The sequence below is a fragment of the Pseudorasbora parva genome, chromosome 17, assembly GCF_024679245.1.
Source record: "Pseudorasbora parva isolate DD20220531a chromosome 17, ASM2467924v1, whole genome shotgun sequence".
NCBI lineage: Eukaryota > Metazoa > Chordata > Actinopteri > Cypriniformes > Gobionidae > Pseudorasbora > Pseudorasbora parva.
In genome coordinates, this window is record NC_090188.1 from 35,241,899 (window position 1) to 35,257,613 (window position 15,715).

Below are 15,715 nucleotides of genomic sequence, written 5' to 3' on the forward strand. Positions count from 1 at the left end.
TATTGAATATTTCCTCCACTAGCTCAAACTAAATGTGTTACTACAATCTCTGCTCTCTCCTATGTCAATAAATAGAAGAGAATAAGACATCTGTCAAGGAAAGATTTCGATTTTGCTATAATCTTTTTAAACAGAAATTATACTTGCTGTCAAGAGATTAAATAATGAATCTCGAGTAATCTCTCACACTTCTCTCTTCTTTACAACAGTATAATGTCAGATACAGTCAAAGCTTGTGATAGACAGACAGGCTCAGTTGTCTTATTAAGGGAGAGGAAACTTTTCAGCCACAATATACTGAATGTTTTTAGTTCAAAAGTCAATTTAATAATGGCCATTTTAATAATATTAGTAACAGTATTATATTATATCCTATACAATATCAGTTAAAATGGCCATATCTGGTGTAAATTAAATGTTTTTTAGTCTTACTGGTGAATTTGTACAAAAAACTAAAACATTAATCTAACCAACTTTCCCCATATTAATATACATTTCGCTCTGTTATTGTTCTCTATTTTTAAACGAGTATATTTTTTGATAATATATGTGCAGACTATATTGAGGCAAGGCTAAAACTAATATCTTAATCCTATATTCTTAAGGAAGGGTATAATCTTTTGCCCTCTGACACCAGTAGCCATCCTGTATGTTGAATCACATTAGAAACTTTATTTTACTAATTGGCCTGCTGTACATTTGTACTATATTTAGACTCATTATTTAAGGCTTCTTGCACCTGCTATTCTTGAAATTCTATTTAATATAACTGATTTTAAACACAAATCTCTGAACATTCAAATCCAACAAGTAGTAGTACAACATAGTACAAAACACAATGTGTTAATAAGAAGTACCTTTTGTGATTATTATGGATGATAAATAAGAAATGCAACATGCTTAATTGATGTTTCATGGCCATGGGCAAATATTATTGTTTTTGCCTGTGAATCTTTAACAACTTTTAAAAACAATTTATTACATTCTCACTTATTTAATGAACATTTTCACCACAATGTATTTTTATGTTTTGTGTGTATTCTGTTTAATAGCAAGTGGTGAATATGACTGTAATGAAAAAACATTTTTGGAATAAAATGGCCTTTTTCTTGCTAAGGCTAATTTCATAATCAGCATTTACAGTGGGGGGAAAAGTATTTAGTCACTAATTGTGCAAGTTCTCCCACTTAAAAAGATGAGAGGCCTGTAATTTTCATCATAGGTACACTATGATGAGACAGTAAGACAGTAATGTAAGAAAATAACATTTTCTGATTTATTTGCAAGTTATGGTGTAAAATAAGTATGTGGTCAATAACAAAAGTTAATCTCAATACTTTGTTATAAACCCTTTGTTGGCAATGACAGAGGTCAAATGTTTTCTGTAAATCTCCACAAGATTTTTTTTATACTTTTGCTGGTAGTTTGGTCCATTCCTACATGCAGATCTCTTCTAGAGCAGTAATGTTTTAGGGCTTTCGCTGGGCAACACAGATTTTCAACTACCTCCAAAGATTTTTATGGGGTTGAGATCTGGAAACTCCAGGACCTTGAAATGCTTATTTCGAAGCCACTCCTTCGTTGCCCGGGCGGTGTGGTTGGGATCATTGTCATGCTGAAAAACCCGGCCATGTTTCATCTTCAATGCCCTTGTTGATGGGAGGAGGTTTTTACTCAAAATCTCACAATACATAGCCCCATTCATTCTTTCCTTTACATGGATCAGTTGTCCTGGTCCCTTTGCAGAAAAGCAGCCCCAAAACATGATTTTTTCTCCTCCAAAACATGACAAGTTGAGTTTTTAGAAAAAGTTCTATTTTGGTTTCATCACATCAATGTTTCATGACATTCTCCCAATCCTCTTCTGGATCATCCAAATGCTCTCTAGTAAACTTCAGACAGGCCCGGACATGTAAGCAGGGGGACACGTCTGGCACTGGAGTCCCTGGTGGCGTAGTGTGTTACTGATAGTAGCCTTTGTTACTTTGGTCCCAGCAGGTCATTTACTAGGTCATTCCATGTGGTTCTGGGATTTTTGCTCACTGTTCTTGTGATCATTTTGACCCCACAGGGTGGGATCTTGTGTAGAGCCCCAGATCGAGGGAGATTATCAGTGGTCTTGTATGTCTTCAATTTTCTAATAATTGCTCCCACAGTTATACCAAGCTGCTTACCTAATGCAGATTCAGTCTTCCCAGCCTGGTGCAGGTCTACAATTTTGTTTCTGGTGTCCTTTGACAGCTCTTTGGTCTTGGCCATAGTGAAGTTTGGAGTCTGACTGGTTGAGGTTGTGGACAGGTGTCTTTTATACTGAGAACGAGTTTGAACAGGTGCCATTAATTACAGGTAACGAGTGGAGGACAGAAGAGCCTCTTAAAAAAGAAGTTACAGGTCTGTGAGAGCCAGAAATCGTGCTTTTTTGTAGGTGACCAAATACTTATTTTCCACCATTATTTGCAAACAAATTCTTTAAAAATCAGACAATGTGATTTTCTGGATTTTTTCCCCTTATTCTGTCTCTCATAGTTTAAGTGTACCGATGATGAAAATTACAGGCTTCTCATCTTTTTAGTGGGAGAACTTGCACAGTTGTTGGCTGACTAAATACTTTTTTTACACCCCTGTATCATAAATACAGTTTAATTATATTTTCTCATGTTTTACATCATTTTTCAAAATTACAATTTACAAATGACACGCACAAAAATATATTCTGTTCATCTTGATTTTGCTTGAGATTTCTCATAATATTTTTTATTTTTCTTTACTCATAACATGCCTTGTTTCATGAATGAGGATGCCACATATGTGGGACAGTTTGTTTAAACATTTAAGTCAATCCTTTATAAGTAGCCCTCCTTTTGTTTAGATTATCATAGCTTTCACAATGTAATAATTAATTTCTTTATATGTTAAGATAGAAATGTCTAGGTCTGTGGGGTAAAATAATAAAATCTATATATGAAAAGAAATTTTGAAAAGTAGACATGGTAAAAAGTTTCCAAGTTGACCCCATGGAACATAAAAGTGCCCTTGTTTGAAGAAACACTTAATGGCATTAACAGGACAGTCATTATCTGTGTGTATTTTCCTTGCAATTATTGTACTGGCGTAATTTCATGAGGAATTCAAATTAGACTGTTCACCACTGCAGAATAAATGCATTATTCTGAGATTGCTCTGCGACCCAAGTGTGTTTTAAGCACAGGACATGGCACACTTCCACGAGAATGGCATGTACTTTCCAGGGGTTTGTGAGTCAGCTTTAGAAAGACGCAGGAGGCCGTAGAACTTATTTCTTCAGAGCCCTTATTCATACACAAAATATCCTTTAAAAGGCAGAAAGGACCCTGATAGGCAGAGTGACATCACTCGTGTGTAAAGTGGTGCTGCAGACGTAGGTGGGGGTTGAAACGGATGCTTTTGTGCAGTACGTACAGTGCTGAGGGCTGACAGCCTCAAAATCTTCCTCTTGAAGATTTGTAGTGAGTATGCAAGCTGTTTTTTCTTTTATTTTTCAAACTGAGAAAAAAAGAGTTGATAAAGAATTATTAAGAGAACAGAGATTATGCTAGCATCCATCCTTTGAAGCCTCTGATGTATTATGTACTGAAATCACTGAGCACATGAAGAACATGGACACACTCATACCACACAAAACAATGAAATAAGAATCATAAGAATGATCAGTGTAAACTGAAGGTTGATACAGCCATACAAACCTTTCAAAAGTTTGAGGGCAGTGGGATTTTAATGCATTAAATTGACCATAAAGAGTGTAAAATTGTTTAAAAACATTTTTTTTTTTCAGATAAATGCTGTTCTTTTGAACTTTATATATATCATGATTATATTACAGAAAATATCAAGCAGTGTTTTCAACATTAATTACTATTTAAAAAAAGAAAAGAAAAAAAAATTGTAGTAATGATGCTAAAAATGTTTTCCATCAGAGGAATAAAGAATAAATTATTTTAAATGTATTAAATATTGTAATATTATTTCACAATATTACTGCTTTTGACAAATATAAATGCAGCCTTGCTGAGTATAAGATACTTCTTTAAAAAACTAATTTAATTTTTTTCCAATGCCAACATTTTACATTTTCAAAATTTCAAATCCACAGCTACTGAATTGACACTTTCAAGGCCCAGAAAGATAGTAAAGGCATTCTTAAAATAGTCCATGTAACTCCAGTGGTTCAACCTTAATGTTATGAAGCGACGATAATACTTTTTGTGCACCAAAAACAAACAAAAATAATAATAATGACTTCATTCAACAATTTCCTCTAGCCTGGGCCAGACTCTTACGCTGTTGACATAGTGTATTTATATATATATATATATATATATTTCATTATTCTCAATACTTCATAACTTTAAGGTTGAACCACTGGCGTCACATGGACTATTTTAACAAAAACACACAAAAAAAACCTATTTTTTGTTTTTACTGCATTTCTGGACCTTAGTGTTAATTAAATTTGAGAGAACTAACCCTTTAAGGAAAAAAAAACTATTCTCCCAACTAATGCCACATAACAGGAAGCCCTATCATTTGGTACAGTACATAATATTTGAGGATAAAATTAACAACAGAGACCAAACTATTTTAATCAACTGCTATTTATTTTCAGATAATTGTAATAGTAGTTGTATACAACTCAGTTGCACATTATGCAGTTTTCATAAACACTTGTCTTCGTGGCAAAATTATTCATATATAATAAACAGTTAATAACCTCCTCTCTACTTTTGTATTTATTATTATTATAGCTCATTATCGAACTGTGAACAGTAAACAACTTTCCTGAGGTAAAGGCAAAGTTAAGTGACATTGTTCACAAGTTTTTTTATTGACGTCCTTCCGTGGTTAAAACACTGATTGAGTGAAAGATGAAACATGATACATTTCGTAAGTTGTACTCTATCTTTCCTCTATCTCACCTTTTTATGTTCGATCATGTTGTTTTTTTATGCTGATTTGATAATGTAAATTATTGCTTTTATCTACCAATACCAATTGATACATGGGTGCATCACTAGTTTAGTGTGTGGGTGTATACTGATAATACAATTTGTAAACTTATTAAAAATATTATCAAATTAATTAAATAAATACATACATACAATTATATTAGATACATGCTAAATAGAAGTGCTCTTAAACCTTTATACAGCTCTTTATATATGTTTTCACATCAGTATTTTTAATTTATCAGTAATATTTATTTTATTAATAAACATAAAATTACGTAATCTAAGGGCGTTTTCACACCTGAAAGTCTGCACCAAAGTCCGAACCAAAGTTTGTGTTTTGATACATTGTATCCATTTGGTTAGTTTTGGTTTGCTTTCACATTGCAGTTATGTAAGCACACTAAAGAACTTTACATGATGCACTTGCGTCCTGTCGTCATCATCTATGTGGGCTGCATCTTAACATTGATTGGTTATAGCGGACATGTGTCTGACGTCAGTGTGTTGTCAATTCAGCGAGTAACTTTGACAAGAATGAATAAACAGACGCATATCGTTGCCAATACTGTTAATATTATGGCATTACTATCTGCAGCACCAACTATACTCGAGGCAAATTCACCAAATGAACGTCCTTGTTGAACATTTTATCGGCGCTGACAGTAAAGGAGAAGACTATAGGCCACTTTTACGCGCTCCATCACTGCATGTGCTGTGAGTTTAATCTGTGTTTTTTTCACAAATCCTACACCAGAACTTCCTGTAAATGGTCTGAAAGTCCGAACTATACAGAAAATGCTTTCACACAAGAAACGAACCGAACCTTTGTTCAGTTTGGTCCGGACTGAGACTACCTCTTTTTGTCGGACCAAATTTCGTCTGTTTGGTCTGGACTGTGGTCCGAGTGAGGTTTCACACCTGCAATTTTGGACACACCTGCAATTCACACCTGCAAAAACCAAACTGAAAAGTCCGAAAATCCGGACCAAACAAGGTAGGTGTGAAAGCACCCTAAGTGTGCGTTTCTGTGACTGTCATACAGTCCAAAACTATACCTGCTTAATTAATACTTAAGAGGATTGTAAAACATAAAAAGTGCATAATGTGTTACGTATGCTTGGGGTGTGTTACGTATGCTTGGTTTAATGTCACACACGATTTGGAAAAAGTGTGAAGAAAGAGAATGTGTGGAGCCGTAATTGTGTGAGCTTTGATGTTACAGCACAGCGAGCTCTTTTAGACATCCCTCACTGACGTCAGCAGACCACAGTGTGGAGTATATAGTGCCTAGATCCGTGCTAGGTTTTTTTTTTTTCAGTTGTTTTTTTTCCTCTTCACGAGAGCCCAGGAGATAGTGACGTGTGTCATATTTATCATCATAATCAGCTCTTGGAGTTAATGAGGGCAATGATTCAGGTTCAGAACGGCCTCTCTGAAATTCCAGGTCACTGGTCTCAATGGATGTCACATGTGAGAGAGTGTCATCCTCCATATTGTCTTTAGAGAATCACAGTGACGTGGAAAGGCAATGTTTAGGGAAAACTGTGTCAGGTGTTCTGGGCTGATTGATCATGAGAATCATGACATTCAGCCTTAACGGGCATGTGTGGGTCCGGGTCTGCTTTCTCAATGGCTTTATTGGTGTGACAAAATTCTCGTTAATGAGGTGAAATCCAAGAAATCAGCCTCTGCTTTTTGCCTTCCAGACCACTGACACAATATTCTGGAAGAGTCTGTACAGAAGAAGCACAGCAGCTCTTTAAAATGGGCGAGGCAAGCCCCCCTCCTTTGTCTGTGATGCTCAGACTAGACTTGTCTAATGAAGCCAATGTGGCAAAAAGCCCTTTCTTATTTTCTTTGGCTTTAAGTTAGCGAGCAAACATCACTTAGGCTTTTTTGCTTTCCAACAACACAGTAGAAAAATAAATAAATTAGAAATAAATATATATTTTCTAACCACAGGACGAGAGCTGCAATTCCATCTAGGTTTGGGTGATATGGCTACAAAAATATGATCACAATATTTTTCTTTCCGTATTGATTGATATTGATATTGATCACAATATATCATTTGATAATGCTGCTGGCTTGAAGATTTTTCCAACAGTAGGTGCGTTTACATGGAGCACTGTAATCGGTTTAAAAATCCAATTCGAATGGAAATGCTCCATATAAACACCTCAATCGGAATAAAAATGCCCAAACCGAATGAAATTGTAATCGTTTTGAGAGGGGTGGAATAAACCTTTCTATAAACCGAACAAAATAAAAATTCTGCCATGTATTTATTTGTTGTTTATTTGAATAGGGACAGATACAAAGTCGACAAAGATTATTACATAAAGAATAATCCGTTGCGTGTATCACAGTGTTTTTAGCCAGGGCTAATTCGCAACACCTGTCCCTAGAAAGGCTTTTAACAGATTAAGACAATGAAGAAATAACCAAAAAAAAATAAAAAAAAATAAAAAAAATAAACAAACAAAAAAAACAACAACAAAAAAAAAAACATAAATAAATAAAAAATGTCCAGAAACCAGTTAGCTCCAAGAAAGATAAATGTATCAGATAAGCACATGTCTTTAAACTTACACAGGTCACAGTTCATATACTCCGTATTCATATACTTCGTAAACGTTTTAGACACTTTAAACCGATTGCTTTGCGTCTACGTCAAACGTCACAGGGTCAGGGGTCGTCAGAATGTGAAATGGCGGCAAAAACAACTGGATTGAAATTTAAACAACGCAATTTATAAATCCTTACTAAGGACCTTCATCCACACAGTTCTGCTTTTCGACGGAGGGAGGGGGATGCTCCTTATAGATGCACAGCCACCAAAAAGGTCAGCTTCCTGCACCTGTCTTTTACTCATACCTTCCAGCATTAATACGCCTACAAATTCACGCTGTTCCTTGATTAAGAGCAACACTTAACATAAAAGTAGCACGCAAAAGAAAGAACTCCATGTTGACAGGAATAAAAGGCGGCGAACAGGACATATAGGCTAATGTGCGCATGTCACAAAGTCATTCCGATTGAAAACGCTGGGACATGTAAACACCGTATCGGATTAGATAACGTCGCATGTAAACAGTCCACCGAATCTTTCAATCGGAATGATTTTAATCGGAATGAAAAAAAAAAAGTGTGCATGTAAACGTGGCTAATGACTGTAGTCTGGAGAAACCAGAGGGCTCTGATAAAAATGAAAGATTAGGCCTATAATTTATTAGCAAAAATAGATTAACACTTTTCCTTGTAACTTATTAAAATAGTACCTAATAAAAATAGTATCAAACCTCTCAAATATTTGAAGTAAAATAATTTACTGTTATAAAATACAGTTGCAAGAGCATGTCAATTTTTGTGAGATTGGGACACACAGCTTCCCGGCATGATGGCCATTACTCCGCATCGCCGCCATACTGCAGGTATGTTAAAGCGTCATCGGATGAAAAATTCCCTTTTGTAGGGTGTTTGCATGTAAATTAGTCAAATTGTTCATTCTCCACCCACGACCGCTGATGGACTGTTCCATATTAGCTAATTTCCGCCCTCAGCCAGTTGCCTGTCTGCCAAGGCAGCACTTTACTTCACATATCTTGTTTCTGCATGTCCCACGGAAGAGAGCGGTGGGGTGAGCACTAGTAGTAGTACAAAACCAGTCGCTGTGAACAGAGCTGTTTTTGATGAGGTAAAAACTGTGTTATTTAAACATTGGGTATATTACATACTTTACATGAAGACTCTAAAGAATCATTCCAACATGTGGAAAATGGGCATCCGATGGTTTTGCTTTCCCGGGTCAGGCATATCATTACAAGGTTCTTCCCTTCGGGCTGTCACCTTGTGTCTTCACAATGGTCACATAGAGGCTGCTTTTGACCCGTTAAGGGAAGTGGGCATTTGCATTCACAATTTACTGGACAACTGGCTGGCTCTAGCTCACTCTCAGTCTCACAAATGAGCATGCCCAGTCAGTGCCAACTGCCTGAAGGTATTCAGGGGGATGACAGCGGTTACAATTCCAGAGGCACCTAGGGCATATGGCCTCCTTTGCGGCAGTTACACCATTTGGGTTGATAATATTCACTGGTATCAGGCTGAAGTCCCCAGATAGGCATGCGGGTGTAGGACACATTGCATGGCAATCACGCCGATCTATCACTGTGCTTTCAGCACTTGGATGGACCTTGCATTTCTACAGGCAAGGGTTCTTGAAGAACAAGGGTCTAGGCATGTTGTGGTCACAACGGATAGGTCCAAGAAGGGCTGGGCTGCCGTATACAATGGGCACGTAGGTTTAGGCTGCTGGACAGCACCCTGGGTGCGTTGGTATATCAAATACCTTGAGTTGCTGGCAGTTCCACTGGCCCTGTGAAGGTTTCTGCTATTGATCCAGTGGAAGCACATGTTGGTCCAGACAGAAAATAGTGCAATGGTAGTGTACAGAAAACAGCAGGGCAGTATACACTTCATGCCGCAAGTTGTAAATCACTTGCCGTATCTTCCAACTGAAGTCACTGCTATCTACTTACATGCCAGACATGGTCACTCTGAGGACCGAAATGTTCCGCTAACACATGCTGCTCCATCTGCCTCACGGACTTACAGCGAACGCGTCCACACAGAAAATATTCCATGACTGCTTCCTGCCCGTCAGCTGCTTCAGGGTTCCCTTAGTTGATTATCTCAGCACATGGTTATGCCTTCCCAATATATCAGCCTGGGTCCTGCATATTGTAGAGAAGGGATCTTCATCCAGACCACCCCATTGAACTTCGGGGAAGGGTAACTGCACTGCAGTGGTCCCAGAGCAGGTTCGGGTAATGGAACAGGAAGTTCCCTCCCTTTTTGTGAAGGAGGTCATAGAACGTGTTCCTCCGGCAGACAGGGAGTCTGGGTTCTATAACCAGTGCGTCATAGTTCCCAAGAAGGATGGGGGGGTGCGTCCAATATTAGATCTGAGAGGAACTTGAATTGTTCTCTGAGGAGATTCAGATTCAAGATGCTCACAATTTCAACCATCATGAGTCATATCCAGTTTGAGGACTGGTTCGTCATGATAGATCTAAAGGATGCATATTTCCACATATCCATTCTTCTATTTTACAGGAAGTTCCTGAGGTTCGTTTTCATGGGCAAAGCATACCAAATCAGGTTCTTCCATTCGGCCGGGCTCTTTCACCTCAAACATTCACCAAGTACATGAATGCAGCTTTGGCTCCACTGAGACTCCAGGACATCCGTGTACTGAACTACATCAACGACTGGCTCATATTGGCCCATTTGCGAGAGATGGCAGTTCGGCATCAAGATGTTGTTCATGGCAACATTCAGTGCTTGGGGTTGAAACTCAACACGAAAAAGAGTGTGCTGACACCTTCTCAGAGAACCACATTCCTGTGAGTTGTATGGGATTCGACTTTGATGCGGCACAACTGTTCTCCCTCTTGATTGAGTCCATACTGGTGGTCTCCAAAATAAAGCTTGGCTGTAGCCTCACTGTCAAGCACTTTCAAAGACTGCTGGGGCTTATGGCAGCAGCATCCAACATAATACCTTTTGCCTTGCTGCTCATGAGACCTCTACAGTGGTGGCTGAAACCAAGGGGTTTACTTTGAGGTGAAATCAGTTCCATAGGATTAGGTTAATGCGTGTCGGGTCTCGTGTCTGATCACCTGTCTTTCTAGGGTTTGCATTGTTTTGTGTGGGTGCGTGGCTTTGTTTTGACAGCTCGCCATGTGCTTGTGTCTCCGCCCCTACCTGTTCCAGCTGGTTAGATCATCCGTCCTCTCACCTGGTCTGTGTTATCTAATCATTATCCTCCCTTTATAGATCCTCGTGTTTTGCTGTCTTTTGTCCGACCGTTATCGTTCATGCCTTCGAGTTCGTCGTGACTCCTTTTGTTGTGCTTCACCAGTCTTGCCTTGTCTTGTCGTGTCTGCAGACTCCAGTGTTTTTAGCGTCAAGTCAGCTGTGTTCTCTGTTCTCTCCATCTCTTGCTGAACTTGGTGCTGACCCTCTGCCATTGGATCGTAGCTGTCTCCTGGGAAGGCTCGGGGTCATTCGCGCAGCTCTGTTCTCCCTGTCTGGACTGCTGTTTGGCTGAAGATTTCTTCAGTATATTTTTTGTTCAGTTAATAAAGCCTTTGTTGACCCGCATTTGAATCCAGCCTTTTCCTCCGTGACAGAACCCTGACAGAACGGTCGGACCAGTTATGGATTCAGCGGGTTCGGACACATTGGGTACTGCCCTGGTCCAGCAAGGAGTTTTGCTGGGTCAACATTCTACTCAAATCAACTCCACGGCTCAGGAGGTGGACGCATTGAATGCTCGCGTTGCAGAACTTCTTTCACGGGTCGATGAGCTTCAGAGAGAAGCTACTAACCGAGCGCCTGTTCCTCGTGCGGTGGTCCAGCCTGAACCCGAGCCTCATGCTAATAATCCCCCGATTTATGATGGCGATCCGAATTCTTGCCAAGCCTTTCTGTCTCAGTGCGCCCTGGTTTTCGCTCTGCAGCCTCGGCGTTATGCCACCGAAGAAGCGAAAGTAGCGTTTGTGCTAACCCTTCTCTCCGGGCGGGCTCGCGAATGGGGAATTGCGGTGTGGAATGCCCTGCTGTGCCTCTTTTGAAAACTTTCGTCGTGAGATGGCGAAATTATTTGATCGTTCAGCACAAGGAGATGAGGCGGCGGCTCAGTTATCGCGTCTCACGCAGAGAGAGAGTACCGTCACGGACTACTCCATACAGTTCCAAACTTTGGCGGCTGCGTGCGGATGGAATGAGGGGGCCTTGCACGCTCGCTTCCTAGACGGGCTGGATCCGGACATTGCTGACGAACTGGCTGCCGTTGAACTTCCTCGGAGGTTGGATGATATTATTAATCTCGCTCTGCGTATTGAGAGTCGTCTGAATCGGCGGCGTCAGCTCCGCCTATCCGAGTCTTCATGGCGCCGCCTGGAGGTATCATCCAACAATGCTGAGAATTCTCTGCCAGCTGATTCTGAACCAATGCAGTTGGGTCGTTTAAGATTGACATCACAACAGAAGCAGGACCGTTTAACCAAGGGGTACTGTACTGTAAATATGTGCCTGTACTGTGGTAAACCGGGTCACTTTGTTACTCAGTGTCCTTTAAAAGCCAAGGCCCACCAGTGAGTCGGAGAGTCCTGGTGGGCGCTCTTCCTTGTTTTAACTCTCCAGCCAAACGCTCTCAGCTGCCTTTTCTTCTCGTCTGCCGGGGGGAGTCTCACACTGGCCAAGCTCTTCTGGATTCGGGTGCTGAGGGGAACTTCCTGGATGCAGCCACTGCCAGGAGATGGAGGATTCCGCTCATCCGCCTTGCGGAACCCGTTACGGCTTGGTCACTGGCAGGCAATCCTCTCATCACTGTCACCCACTGATTATTGTCTGATTATTTCTGACAATCATTGCGAGGAGATTGAACTGCTTATTTTGGACTCTCCTAACAGCCCATTGATATTAGGGCTCCCCTGGTTGCTCAAACACAATCCTCAGATTGACTGGGTCAATAACTCTATTTTAGCCTGGAGTCAGTCTTGTCATGTGTCTTGTCTGGGTGCTGCGTTTTCTCCGGTCTCTGTGTCTTGTGTTTCACAGGTGGATCCTCCTGACGTTACCGGGGTTCCGGCGGAGTACTTGGATCTGCGTGCGGTTTTCAGTCTCGGGCCACCTCGCTACCTCCTCATCGTCCATACGACTGCGCCAAAGATCTTCTCCCGGGCACTTCTCCGCCTAGGGGACGTTTATACTCCCTATCTGGTCCAGAAAGAGAGGCTATGGACAAAAATATTCGCGAGTCACTTCAGTCTGGTCTCATCCGTCACTCCTCTCCGGCGGGTACTGGGTCAGAAGAAGGACGGTTCCCTACGACCCTGTATTGATTATAGAGGCTTGAATGACATTACTGTTAAGAACAGGTATCCCCTACCTTTAATGTCTTCTGCTTTTGAGTTGTTACAGGGAGCTCGGGTCTTCACCAAATTGGACCTCCGCAATGCTTACCACTTGGTGCGTATTCGGGAGGGGGATGAGTGGAAGACGGCATTCAACACTCCTTCGGGGCACTACGAGTATTTGGTTCTTCCGTTTGGGCTAACCAATGCTCCGGCTGTCTTCCAAGGACTCGTCAATAGCGTGTTGGGGGACATGATTAATCAGTTTGTCTTTGTGTATCTGGATGACATTCTTATTTTTTCTCCCTCTTTGAAGGTACACACCCAACATGTTAGAGGGCTTGTTAGAGAACCAGCTGTTTGTCAAGGCGGAGAAGTGCGAATTCCATGCCGAGTCTGTTACGTTCCTTGGTCATATAATCTCGTCCAGGGGGATCAGACCTGATCCCGCTAAGGTAGAGGCTGTTGCTAAGTGGCCCGTTCCAGACTCCCGCAAAGCTTTGCAGCGTTTCCTGGGGTTCGCCAATTTCTACCGTCGTTTCATCAGGAACTTCGGTCAGATCGCTGCACCGCTGAATGCGTTAACATCCTCCAAGGTGGTCTTCTGCTGGAATCATGATGCTCAGGTGGCCTTTGATACTTTAAAGTCCCGATTTATCTCTGCACCTGTCTTATGTGTTCCAGATCCTGAGTCCTAGTTTATTGTTGAAGTTGACGCATCGGATCTTGGAGTTGGCGCAGTCCTATCTCAGCGTTCCCTCCGCGATGGGAAGGTGCATCCTTGTGCATTCTTTTCTCGCCGACTCAGCCCTGCTGAGCGTAACTATGACATCGGCAACAAGGAGCTGCTGGCGGTCAGGTTGGCTTTGGGTGAGTGGCGCCACTGGTTGGAGGGGTCAGCGCAGCCCTTCTTGGTCTGGACGGATCATAAGAATCTGGAATACATTCGTTCGGCCAAGAGGTTGAACTCGCGACAGGCCCGCTGGGCACTCTTCTTTGGCCGGTTTAGCTTCACCCTGTCGTACCGGCCGGGTACCAAAAATACTAAGCCCGACGCTCTCTCGCGTCAGTTTGGTGCCCCTGAGGAGGAGCTTACGGCCGATGCCATTCTCCCTGAAGGAGTGGTGGTCGGGGCTCTGTCCTGGGGTATCGAGCGGCGAATAGAGGAGGCCGGTTGGGGGGTGCAAGTGCCGAGAGAGTGTCCTGTGGGTAGGTTGTTTGTGTCGGCTGCGCTGCGCTCTGATGTCCTTCAGTGGGCCCACTCTTCCAGGCTGGTCTGCCATCCAGGGATTCGGGGAACGTTGTCTGCCATCCGTCAACGTTTCTGGTGGCCATCCATGGCTGCTGATGTCAGACAGTTTGTGTTGGCCTGTCCCACCTGTGCTCAATGTAAGCCTGTTAATCGCCCTCCTGATGGTCTGTTTCGTCCCCTCCCCATACCCTCCTGCCCATGGTCCCACATCGCTCTTGATTTTGTGTCTGGACTCCCCCTCTCTAAGGGCAACACTGTCATCCTTACGGTGGTCGATCGGTTTTCCAAAGCTGCCCATTTCATTCCCCTGGCCAAGTTACCTTCTGCCCGAGAGACGGCTCAGCTGGTGGTGGATCACGTCTTCCGTCTTCATGGGTTGCCGGTTGACGTGGTTTCTGATAGGGGACCTCAGTTTGCCTCTCGGTTTTGGAAGGAATTTTGTAGACAGATCGGGGCCTCTGCTAGTCTGTCTTCCGGTTTTCATCCCCAGACCAATGGCCAATGTGAGCGGGTCAACCAGGATCTTGAAAGAATGCTCCGCTGTCTGACATCTAATAACCCGAGTTCCTGGTGCCAACAGCTCTCTTGGATCGAGTATGCCCGCAATTCCCTTCCGATGGCGGCTTCAGGTATGTCTCCCTTTGAGTGTTCTATGGGTTATAAGCCACCTTTGTTTCCATCACAGGAACCCGATGCTGCAGTTCTGTCCGCCCTGGCTTTCGTCCAGCGTTGTCGGCGCACCTGGGAGAGAGTCAGGAGGGTTTTGGCCCGAACCTCAAGACGAACTAAAGCAGCAGCCGATCGTCACCGGTCCTCTCCTCCAACCTATGTGTGTGGTCAAAGGGTATGTCTTTCCACCAAGGATCTGCCTCTCCGGGTGCCCTCTCGTAAGCTGGCACCCAGATTCATTGGTCCATACTGTATCACCAAGGTGGTTAATCCGGTGGTTATCAGGCTCAAACTTCCCCCTACTCTTGGTCGGGTTCACCCTGTGTTTCATGTCTCTAGGGTTAAACCTGTGTTTTCCTCTCCCATTAATCCGGCTTGCGGTCGTCCCAATCCCCCACCTCCTCGTCTTGCTGATGGCTCCCCTACCTACACGGTTAGGAGGATACTCGACGAGCGGCGCTGCGGTAGGGGGTTTCAATATCTTGTGGACTGGGAGGGCTATGGTCCAGAGGAGAGGTGTTGAGTGCCGTCCCGGGACATTCTGGATCCCTCGTTGATCGGGGACTTTCGTCGGAGTCGAGGTAAGCCTCCCTCTGGGACGCCTGGTGGCGTTCCTAGGGGGAGGGGTACTGTCGGGTCTCGTGTCTGATCACCTGTCTTTCTAGCGTTTGCATTGTTTTGTGTGGGTGCGTGGCTTTGTTTTGACAGATCGCCACGTGCTTGTGTCTCCGCCCCTACCTGTTCCCACTGGTTAGATCATCCGTCCTCTCACCTGGTCTGTGTTATCTAATCATTATCCTCCCTTTATAGATCCTCGTGTTTCGCTGTCTTTTGTCCGACCGTTATCGTTCATGCCTTCGAGTTCGTCGTGACTCCTTTTGTTG

The 15,715-nt window shown here is 42.6% G+C and overlaps 1 protein-coding gene across 3 annotated transcripts in view; it reads left to right on the top strand.

The window, feature by feature from the left end:
- pde10a (phosphodiesterase 10A) overlaps positions 1-15,715 on the top strand; it is a 205,326-nt gene that overhangs the window by 5,105 nt on the left and 184,506 nt on the right. The gene's annotated exons all lie outside the window — the stretch shown is intronic.